General features: G+C 47.7%; 1 protein-coding gene across 1 annotated transcript in view; it reads right to left on the reverse strand.

The window, feature by feature from the left end:
- The window catches only part of LPP (LIM domain containing preferred translocation partner in lipoma), a 348,054-nt gene that overhangs the window by 273,145 nt on the left and 62,840 nt on the right, over positions 1–12,069 (reverse strand). The window contains exon 3 of the mRNA XM_086618391.1: positions 58–160. The gene's annotated coding sequence lies outside the window, so the exon portion shown is untranslated. The remainder of the gene's footprint in view (positions 1–57; positions 161–12,069) is intronic.

Genomic DNA, 12,069 nt, shown 5'->3' on the forward strand with positions numbered 1-12,069 from the left:
TTCTGCTCAAAGCATGTTCTTAATCTTGTGTCTCTGCGTGTATATTTCTTTTCTTACCCTGAGAGAACAGGCAGCCAGGATATCACAACGCTGTTTCAAGAGAAGATGCTCACGTCCAAAGGCTGATGCATTCGGACGCACCCAGTAGTTATAAAGTACTCTGAAATAAAAAGAAGAAAGGATTTGTCTTCAGGATGGTAAGCAGAGGGTCCAGTAGAAGGGAAAAACCAACAACTCTGAAGCGCAATTTCTTCCACCCCATTATTTAACATTCGAACAGATCTTCAAAAGCAACATCAATGACTGTAGATACATCATGTGCCACGTTTTCTCTGACAACCACCATGAGGGTTTGATAAACCTGTATTCTAGGAAACAAAGTCCTCACCGACTTTGCAGAAAGTTCTGCCAAGCTATAAGCAATACCCAGTACACATCAAAATCAAATGGCTCCAACTCCAAAGCTTTATTCACTGTGATAGAGGACAAATCTTAATGTTGTCACTGGTGACTTTATTTACAGTGTCACTGAAGCCAATAGAGGCAAGATTTCTAGTCTACTCTGATTTGAGTGTGTATAATTATGGGAGGGACCCAGAGGAGAAGTCAGGTCTGATGGTAAGATCAAGTAACTTTTGTGTTCACAACATAGTCCTTACCTCCTGAACTTCAGGATGACCTATCTAGCAAAAAGAAATCTTTCTTCTGAATCCAAAGGTTTCATGACAATGAGGAAAGAACAAAAAAAGGATTTAACATGAGCAGTGTTAGGAAGCACAGGGGAGAGCTCTGAGAAACAAAAACATCCAAAGTCTCATGAGAGAGAACAAGCAATAAAGGACAGCAGCAATAATACACTTGCCTTCCTACTTTTGGAGGCTCCCAGAAAAACAGAGACAGGCAGTAGCAGACCATGTGCCACAACAGCATCTTTCACCAGCAGATCACCTTTTGGACGCCACCCCATCTAAATTCCTGTCTCCCCTTAGCAGGAGCTGATGCTAGCCCCAAGGGATCAAGTGGTTTTGTAACAAATATACCTTTTCTGAGGGCTAAAGCCAAGAAACACTGAATTTGCCATCTGCTGTGAAAACAAGATGCCTATTGCACATCTAAGGATGTGCCAATGCAACAACTCAGCATCTTCTCTTGCCTGCACCACCCATCTGACTATCCCTCTTGCTACTGCACTTTGTCCATCGCCAAGTTTCCACCTGGGATGGTTTGGGGTTTTTTTTCTTCCTTTTCAATCCTTCTCAGCTGCCCTGGGCTTTTGCTTTCCTTGATCATTTCCACTCTTACCAATGCCAGTGCTTACAGCCAGTCCAACTGCTGTCAGCACAGGAAGGTGATACACTGCTATTTAGCACAGATTTGATAACAGAAGAGCTGTTCCAAGGCTAAAGATGAATATCTGCACCAATAACGTCCCTACAGCACACAGTAGCTGAGGATATTGAGCAATACACGTATTTCGATGAACTCAAAGCAATCTCAAAACATATGATGGTCAATTAATAAAAGAGTTTAAATACATGCCCATCTTTAAGGGTGAAAGTAGCTCCAGGGGCTTCAACAAGACCATCTGCAGCACCAGACACATCACCTCCCAAAATACTAGTGAGATAAGGATGTTCAGCAAGGGACAGAGAGGCGAAGAGTGCTTCCACCAAGAAAATACACCAATTTCTATGGCTGAATTAAAACAGCTGTTGAAATCCACGAGTAGCATTGAATGGCAGCCCATGACAGGGAGCCAAGATGACTACCACATGCAATTGAAACTGCCAAGGGATTAAGTTAGGTCAAATGTAATTACACAAACTGGAACCTGGCCAGGGTAATGGCTGGTTTAAGAAAATTAAAAGAGGTGTTCAAAAGTTTCAGAAATGGAGTCCTCCTCCTGTTAATTACTTGGTGAGTCAGTCACTGAAGCCTCAGTACTCTGGGAGGCTGTCTGAAAAAGGGGAAAAAATGAGGCATAAACTTGAAAGGCATTAGAAGCGATTAGCAAAAGCCTTTGTACTCCATGGCAATCCTCGCTGCACTAGTGTGCGAAAGCCTTTCATGTTCATGCTGCAAAGTGGCCTTAGTTCCTTTGATACTTTTGGGAGGAAGCATTTAAATTTACAAATATCCCTCTGTCAGAAGTTACAGACAACAGTCGAGGAACTTCTGCATATCCCAGCCAGGTCGTACACAGCTCTAAACCCAGCTCTCAGGCAGGCAGTGCTCATGCTGAAGGGACAAACGCAAACAAGGACACATGGAAGCTCACTGAGATGTGGAGCAACGTTTACACTACTTGCTAGTGGTGTATAAAAGCTGGGTCATACGGAAAAGGAGTTCACAACCATGTGGGACAGTGGCCTCCTCACCTTCATTCAGTTTTCAGAAGATGGGGTGCACGCAAGGTAGGCAATGGTAAGGAGACCAGAAAGGTTGGTTCATGATCTGGCAGCTAAGCATCACTTTGAAAGATTAGACCATGTTTATACCTCTGTCATAGACCTCCTGAACAACAAGAGGAAAGTCACATCTATCAAATTTTTCCCAGATATTTGTTGCTGTGCCTTTTCTGGCTAACTAAAGACACGGAGAGACCACATCCAGAAGAGACAAGAACTAGCAGTCACGGATTGAGATCCTCTGTTCCATCTCTAATAGAGACTTGTACTATAACCACGTACAGCGTTACAAAACATGAAGTACTCTGAGAAAACAGGCCTTGTAAGTATCAGTTTTGGCATCTGAAAGTAGTAGATTCCTCCGCTACCTTCACATCTGAAAATCATCATTAGAGATACACTCATTACTGTCTTCGAAGCAGTTGGATGTGACAGTAAAAGCAGCACAGAATTGGAGATTAACCTTTTTGGGTAGCTTATTCAGTGAAACGTTCAGATGATGTACATTAAATAAATCATTTTTTTGACTAATGTGAAAAAAACAGAAAGATTAAATAACCATCTTCTCAACAAGTGCCGTACACCAGGCACGTTGGGTGACGTGGTTTCCTCTCGAAGCGACAGCAGGTGAACATGCAACTGAAGACTCTGCCATACTGATTCTGTGCACTTTTTTTTTTTTTCCCTTTTGAGAAAACAAGCCAGGAAAAGGCAGACATTTCACAGCACAAATTGGTGCAATTTGTGCTAATGGCCTAAGTGTAGATGCAAAGCAGCAGCTGGCTTCTCTTCATGTGGAAGAGTCAATGGGGACAAGTTCAGGTGGGACAACTGCTACCACAGCACACCTTGTGCCAGCCCAGCAACATCTCCTCCAACACACTGCTCTGTAATGAGCAGGGTAAGGACTAAGAGCACAGGAGAAAGACTATACTGCCTTGCAATGGTGTGCAAAAACCAGGGGCAAGCAATCATAGGAAAAGGTTGCTGCCTCTGCTGAACACGTGCAAGCTGTTGCTCTTCCAAAACTTAAGTGTAGTCAGTCTTCCAGATAGCAAAAGCACACGTGTCCCAAATTCCTCATCCCTGGTGCTCCTCTGACAAGGCAAGTTGTTTCCTTGGAGTCCTCAGGCACCACAGACAGGGCAAGGACACAGATTTCTTTTATCAACAGGAGCAAAACAGTACTGCAGATCTTCCCATTCTTCCCAAACACCTTCCAACCAGCCTCCTTCGATGCAACTCCAACGCTTTAGCTGTAAATACCCGCAAAAAAGAGATTTTGATGGGAGCAGAGACCTAACATGGGAAATCAGAGCGCAAGCAGTGCAAGCCTGAGAAGACTGTAAGCAGCAGTATTATAATGCTTTTTCAGCTTAAAATATTCAGCAAGGTCAACCCAGAGCACAGTTATGTCCGGGCCTGTACACACCCCAGGCTACACACACCGACAGCGCCGTGCCCGAGGCAGCTGTCTCCCCCACACCAGGTCTCTGCAGCAGAGCCACCAGCAGCTCGCGGCCCCAACCACCCTAATTTAGCAAAAGGTGAGGAGGACGCAACAATGATGTCATTGCCCTGAACAGCAGCATGCCTCATCCCTCTTCCTCGAGTCGGGACGAAGAGCTGCGTGGTGCATTGGTGTTGCAAGGAGTGTTGGCCACACTCCTTGGTGCGTGCCATCGCCAGAGCCACATGCCAGCACCGTTGCATGGGAGGGGACAGCGCAGCACAAAACAGTGTATTTTTTGGCATGATTGCACACACCAGGCCAACCTGCAGAGCAGAGGCTGGGGAGAGCGGGGCAGCCCAAAGGGCTTCCTGCCAAAGAGGGACCTGCCGCTGAGGAGAGGAGGTGGACAAGGTGGCATGGGCGGGAGGTCTCCCTGCACGGCAGCAGTGATTAACCCATAACGATAGCAGCCTGAAACAAGTCACAAAGAGATGGCGCGGAAAGGACTAATGCCAAGCAGCAATAAAGACAGAGTCAGGGCTGTCGCTCAAATAAGAAATTCTCTTTGCCTAGGTTACTTGTTAAAAAAAAAAAAGTTTGCGCACGCAGGGACATCCTGTTAGCCGTGTTAAATTAAAGGGATGATTCAAGAGGGAACAGCTTTTGGTAGGCGGGGGGGGGAAATCAATTTCAGGTTGCTACGGACAACTGGGCTGTCTCTTGGAAAACTAAATCGGATTCAGCTCTATGAATCTGAATGCTAAACATTCCCTGAAATACACCACACACGCTCTCTAAATAAATAAATACAAGGAAACAGAAATTGTGTCATCTCCCAGCTTTTTTTTTGCTGAACTAAGGACGTGCTCAAACCTGCTAATTACTGCAAAATACAAGACCGGAGTTTTGGCTCAGCAGTGGCTCTCTGACTGCCAGTTCTACACCGACCGCTGCCTTACAGAGGAAAAGCTACTTAATGGCAGAGCAGCATCTGGAAAAACAAACCAGAGCAGCGCCCAGATTCACCTCACTCTGGGCCCTTTTGCATGAGCCGGGCTTGCAGCATGATCTAAGCTAATGTTCTGCTGATCCAGGCTCCTGCAGAGCTCAGCTAGCAAGGGCCAGAAAGCTCAGTCTGAGGCTAGCCAAGATCCTAGTTGATCCTGGATGGTGGCAGTTTAACTTGCCTGTGGTCCTTGAATAGAAACAACATCCTCCACTTGAACAGTTGACCTATGGTCATAGGAGCTGGCTAGGAACCTCGCATGGTGGGACCACTGGAGACACCATGGGGGCCATGGTCCAACAGCTGTCCTCTCCTCATACCTGGAAGCATTTTTAACAGGTTTTAAGCACCATCCCCACTCCCTGCAGCAAGTAAAGTTGTGTGGGCACAGGGCTGCATCGCCTTCACGCTGGTGGGACGTTCTCCTCCAGCACACCCTCCATCAGCAGCCTAGAGCAATGCACTGAGATCCCCTCTGCAAACCACAGATCCCCTAGCCCTCATACCTCCCTGATCAGGGAGGGCAGGGAGCGATGACAGCCCTGGGAGTCTCACCACCCTTCTGTGTCAGGCACATTAATCTCCACAGTCCTCAGGAGCCCAGGGAAACTGGGAGCTTGGGAGAGACGTTTAAGAAAGCAGAGGCACAATTTGGCAAAGATCAGAGCCATTGGCCAGGAGCTGCTTCTTGTGGGTTGAAAGGAAAAAAAATGAAATCAAGGTGGAGGAGGGCTGATGCCCCATGAAATAAGTGAACTGGGCAGGGGACAGCTGTGCTGCACGTGCCTCTGGCACAATGCCGGGCTGGAACCACATGGCTACTTCTGTTCCCATAGTCACACTGAGCTCAGTACCAGCCATGCAGCACCCTTCTGCATCATGGACAGACTCAAGGGACAGTTGTGAGACCATCACAGCAGTCCACTGAGAAAACAAAGGGTAAGAGCTGGACACAGAACTCCAAGCCCCTGGTCAGAGAGGCCGGAACAGAGGAGATGAGGCATCTGATTTTGTACCTTTCCCCAATAGCTGTTAAGCGACCAAATAAATCCATCTAGATGAACCTCTCCATCAAGACAACAGGAAACATTCCCATCCCACGATACTATGAGTCTTCATTTTATGGAGCAGTTGATGTTTTTCCAATGAAACGTACCATTAAAATATAAGATTTTATTAGCAAAATCAATGATGTGTGCAGAGACAGTCCCTCATGGCTTTAAAAAAAAATAAATCTATGAATAGTTATAAAACTGACAGCATTAGAGAACATTATGCAATTATTACAGCTGTTTTACAGGATTGTCTAATAGCAATGGCCCCTACTTCTAGTAAGACACCCTGAGGCAGTACCACAAAAAATATAAATAAAGAAAAGGCATCAGCAGCTCAGCATTCCCCTGCACTTAGAGGGTGCAAACATGTCACCTGCTTTGTGTTTATTGAATTACCTTTTTTTTCCCCCAGAAAGAAGATAACATTCAGGAAACAAAACCACTTCATTTACAGAAATATTTACCAGTCACCTGTCTCTTCCTCCTTCTTCACTAGTTCCAGTGTTTTGTTGCATCAGAAAAGCAATTGGGGGAGATTTGCTCCCATTTAAACCGAGCAGAAGTGGAAGCAAGAGAGAGGCTGGGACCCTTCAGTACCCACAAAATGCATGATGGTCCTTAACCATGCACACAGGTCAGGAATATGCAGCATATGAAAGCCTTCTACGAGCAATACACCCACTGGCAACAGAGGAGTGGAGTCCTGACACTCATTTTCCCCACCAGTCTCATTGGCTTCCCACAACGTGAAGCCAGAACACCCGACTCACAGCTGGGGCTTTGCCCAAGTGCAGCTCTCATCCAACCTTTCATCCAACACCAGCTGCAGCAGACAGGGCAGCTGGATCTCCCCATCTTTAGGAGGGCATCAGATGCACATAGGAACCCAACTGCAAGTCCAGCACCCCAAGCAACCGCTATCCTCACCTCCTACAGGACACTACCAGCATACCCAATCCTCCCAGTTTGCTAATCTCCTGCTATCACCTGGTAGCCATCATCCATATCAATATCATCATCAAGAGCTCAGACAGTCAAGAAATTCAGGCACTTCAAATCCAACACTCACCAAGCCCACTGTCCAACTGCCTGGCTAACACAAAAGGAGCACCATTAAGTTTCAGGTATTGGAAAGCGCTCAAGAACGTACTTATGTGAAATGGAACCTGTCAGTTCTACCCCAAATGTTTTGCTGTGCACCTGTAGCTATCAATTTGCAAGAGCCTAAGGTCCACAATAAAGTCTCTCTACTCCACCTTGCTTTAGACAACCTCTGGATGTGTGTGAGGATGGATGAGGAAAGAGTAACAAGAATATTCAACAGATGTTTTCATTAGCATAAATTTGCCATTCATTCCTCTTTCTTCTAGCATCAAACTCCGCTATTATCCTCGCTGGATAATTTACAATGCTTGTTGCAAAGAACAGTCTCTAAGAAGAGAGACAGCACACACTTGATAATGTAGAAGTTCAAAGAGCTGAGCCACACATGACCTGCCAACAGATTGTTATTTCCTCGCATGTATAAAAGGGCTTTGCCTTCATGCAATGCTGGAACTTGTCATCGTGAAACACTCTCCTATTACAACATGGCCCAGAGGAGCTACTATTTCGGATCCTAATAACGTGCTTGATTTTACAGGAAAGCAAGAAGGCAAGTAACACAGAACAACCCAGCTGTCAAGTAGAGAAACAGATGGGATCCTCACAAAGCTACACAGATTGCCTTAGTCAAGTGCTGTCACAGCCCATCCTCGAGATGGGAAAGCATGGTGCAGGAGCTAGATGAAAGGAGCTCGTGAAATTAAGTAGCATCATCACCTCCACAAGGCCTGCGAAGAGACAATAGAGAATTGCTTTCCAGGCACTCTGATCCCAAGGCAATAAAACATGACTCAAAGTTGTTAGGCTGTTTTCCCCCCCTACTAGAAATGCCTTTTGGCTGAGTGACAATTGCTCAATTGTCCCACCTACTTGGCCCTCCCAGGAAACACACAGAGCATCCACGGAAAGATGCACCAGGAAGCACAGGTGACATCCACGGTCTTGGAACAGCTCTCCCTTTGGAATTGGCTGGCTAGAAGTGCCCCTGCTAACATGGCCCCAGGTGCTGGTGGGTGGCTCGTGCACAGACAGTGCCATGATTCACTCTGCTGTGGCTTCCAGTCCACAGTTTGGCTTCCAAACCATCTAGGAAACCACAAACACCTGCCATGGCGGTTCGGCTCCCCTGTCATTGAAGGAGGTATCTTTGCACACCATGAGTCACTGGCAAACCAGGAGAAGTGATGGACTGGCCTGACCTTCCTCATTCAAAACTCTCAAGAGAATGCTAAACTTGAGCTAACAAACCAGTGCTTCAGAACCCCGGGCACACTTGGAGACATCAGGGCCCATATCTACTAAGTACAGGGCCTGTGCTTCATACCTACCGTCTGAGCTCGTGGAAGAGCAGCCCCATTCATGCTCACGTTTATTCAAGCAATGAAGGCTGCATGCAGAGGAAAGGCTGAAGCCAGATTATGAATGAAGTACCAGGATCAATTCCCTTATCTACCTTACGCCTCCCACTAACTGGAAGATGCTACTCAGGGAAAAATATAATTTAAAGGCAGAGGCTAATGATGAATCAGATTGATTTTTAGGACAAGAAAATAGATGTAATTGCAGTCTATCTGCTTGCAGCTTGCCAGAAGTCATAGCAAGCTGCACGATGACCCAGTCTCCTTTCTCCTTCCTCATCCCAGCACCTTCCCTCCTCTGTCCCCCACCAAAGAATGAACACTTGCAGAAAAGAAATTCCCTTATACAAGACAATGAAGTCTTGCCCAGAGTCAGTTCAATCCTGGCTTCCCTCTCCCTGCTAAACGATACAGAGTTTGAATTAATGGACGTGCTGAGGGTCCACTGACCAGCAAAAAGCAAATTCTGAGCATGCAGCTGGGAGGAATGCATCGTATGTCTGGTATTCACACTGCGCCCTCTTTTCCTCTTCCTCTTTTTGTCCGTATAAGGAGCTGAGCGCAGCAGGCTGGGCTGGAGAGCTCAGCACTGTTAGATCTCTGACTTTGTTTGTCTTTACTGGAAATCCGATCAATCCATCCAGGAAAAAGGCCAGTGCATGCACCGGGGAGCATCATGCTCGAACATCACACTCTTGAGATGCAGGAGAAAAAGAGGAGCAAGCTGAACTAGGCCAGCCCAGCAAGGGTTCCCAGAGATGCAAGCACATGTACATAGGCACAGGCAGTAATTTCCTTAATTACATTGGAGGGAAAGGAGGTGTTAACCTGAAAACTCAAGACTATGGCAGCTACAGTTCCAAGGGGTTGTCTCCCAGGTTAGCAACGCTCAAGTCACACCTGCACAGCAAATAAAAGGCAACTCAGACTCAGTGCCCGCACCTGGGGCCAGGAGGATTACATGCCCTTGGCCACAGAGAAACACATTCTAACACACAGGTTATAAACAGAAGTGTGGGACCACACTTTAGAGATGCAAATCGCTGGTAATTTTTCCTAAAGTCCTGACAATCTCCCAAGTTAAAGTCTATTGCAGCAATTTCAGCAGCAGACTGGGACTTCCATATCTAGGATGCCATTCTAATATTATGTCATGGTTTTAGGCTGATCCACCAACTAAAACTCACAGTCTCTCCTTCTCCAGTAAAGTAGAGAGGAGAGAAAAAAAAAAAACAACAAAGGGACTGAGGGTTGAGACAAGAACAGAGGGAGCACCCACCAACCATGGTCCTGGGCAAAACAGACAGGGCTTTCTCAAAGCAAAACAGTTTATTAATGATTACTTAGAAGGACAAAGGGAAACAAAAACCGATTACTTGAGAGGACAGAAAGAAACAAAACCAGATCTTAAAACCGACACCTTCCCCCCCCCCCTTTCCTTTTCCTCCCAGGTCTACCTCCTCCCCCCAGCAGCACAGGGGGCAGGGACTGGGGGAGTGCAGGTCAGTTCATTCCGTGCTGTTACTGCTGCTTCTTTCTTAAAGGAGAAGGAGTCCTTACACCCTTTTCCCCTGCTCCAATGGATCCCCTACCCACGAGGAAAAATCCACAAACTTCTCCAGCGTGAGTCCAGCCCACTGGAAACAATCCTTCCCCACAGATTGCTCCGGTGTGGGCTTTACCACAGTCTCGGGTACTTAGGGAGCTGTAGCCACTCGCTCCGGCGTGGATCGTCACGCAGACTCCAGATGCCTCTCTGCCTTGTCTTGCACCCCAACACGACCATCCTCAGGCTCAGGCATCTTCTCCCCAGGGGCTGCGAGGGGGTCTCTGCTCCACCGAGGCCGTCCTGGTTGCAGGGGGGCCGCCTGCCATCTCACCATCAGCCGCAGGGGAAACTCGGCTCCGGCACACCTCCTCCCGCTCCATCCTCACTGACCTGCTGTCGATGCGGCTGTTTCTCTCAGATCTCAGTCCTCTCCAGGTGAACTCAGCCCAGTGGGCACCCCAGGAGTGGGGTGCCCCCGAGTTCCCCAGCTGGCTCCGCCGCCGCCGTTCTCCGTGGGCGGCGCCGGCCCGACACAGGCAGCTGCCCGGCCGGGAGCCAGGGAGCGGGGGCAGTGCCCTCCTCCCTTCTCTGCTCGATCCTGGGCGAAGCACCTTTTCTGGTTCCTTTGTCCTGACTTAAATAGGGCAATTCGCAGAGGCGCCCTATTGGCTCAACCCCAAGGGGGATGGCAGTCTGATCTGGTGGCCAGAACTAAGCCTAACCCGGTTCCAAAACCGGGGAGGTCGCAGGGAGCAAAACCCCTCTCCTGCCACCAGAACCACCCCCCCTCCACATCAAACCATGACATATTACATTCTGAAAAATTAAACCTTTTTGCCATTGCTGCTTTCTCTGTAAATAATAGACTATTCCAGTGAGTACCTAGGACTTTGCAGGAGTAAAAAGGAAAAGAGGAAGACACTCTCCTCTGCTAAAAGCAGGAAATCCTGGATCACAACCCAGGAAGAATCTGCATCAACTCCCCTTTCCCAGCCCTGTGTGGCATCAGAAGAGCAGCTCTCATTTCATCCCATAGGAGAGTGGTGACAACAACCTGAGTGATGGAGAGACAAACATGGGAGTGATCACTATTGGAGCACAGCAAACAGCCCCAAGAAAGCAGGAAGCCCACAGATGTCCATGTCCGGACTGTCTCTGGCTCAGTCCTGGCTTTTCCTCCTATATGGAAGACTCAAAGATCTGCACAACCATCTACATTGTTCCTTATGCTCAGCTTCTCCAGAGCAACAGGATTCTGTCTGCTTTCCTTAGCCAGGCATAGGGGTCCCAAGCAAGGCCATGCTAGAGTTGCCCAGTAAGATGGGGAACCTTAAAGAAGTCAGTAACATGACCCACTTCCCCCAGCATGTTGCCTTCAACCCACATTGGTTCTCAACACCTTGAAGGATGGTGCAAAATCTCCATAACAGGCAGGTTCACTTAACCCTGAGGTGGGGGGTTTCATCTTGCTCTGAATTTTATTTTGTTCTTTTGCCAATAGTCATTAGCACTGAAATAATTCTTTATATGCACAGCAGCATCTGGTCTGCCTTTGGATCTTAGGTCATTGGTCTCAAGAGCCTCCTCTAGCAACAAGTCCCATTCTCCAAATACAGGTTGGATGACAGAGTTGTTTTGGCTGGGTTTGTGGGGTTTTTTTGTTTGGTTGTTTTTTTACCAGCTTCAAGTTTCTCATTTTCAGCTTCAACTGACCATTGTATGTGTGTGTATAACAGGACAAGGAGAAGACACACCAAAGCTGCCTCACCACTTACAGACATCTCACTGTGCTTCAAAGAGGATGATCCCAATGCTTTCAAGTCCCTCTGCAAATGCCGTTAGAAGGCAGGACACTGTCCTGCAGAAGCTGGATGTTCTGCATCAGCACCAGGCTAACTTCCCTCTCCATGGAGGCTAATGGGTGCTGCCCCACTGGGTGACAATATCGACGATCAGAGTCCCCTGCACTTGGCCCCAGGACCACAGCAGCAGGCAGCAGCAGCTCATGAGTGACCCAAACCCACCTGACTGCCCTGTCCTGTGCTCCCACCTCTGCCAAACATGATGAGTCCCACCCCCTCTCCAGCACCAGCATCTTTGGGATGCAGTTCTCCATTGCCACCCTCTCCTTGGAGG

The sequence above is a fragment of the Tauraco erythrolophus genome, chromosome 11 (assembly GCF_009769465.1).
Source record: "Tauraco erythrolophus isolate bTauEry1 chromosome 11, bTauEry1.pri, whole genome shotgun sequence".
Taxonomy (NCBI): domain Eukaryota; kingdom Metazoa; phylum Chordata; class Aves; order Musophagiformes; family Musophagidae; genus Tauraco; species Tauraco erythrolophus.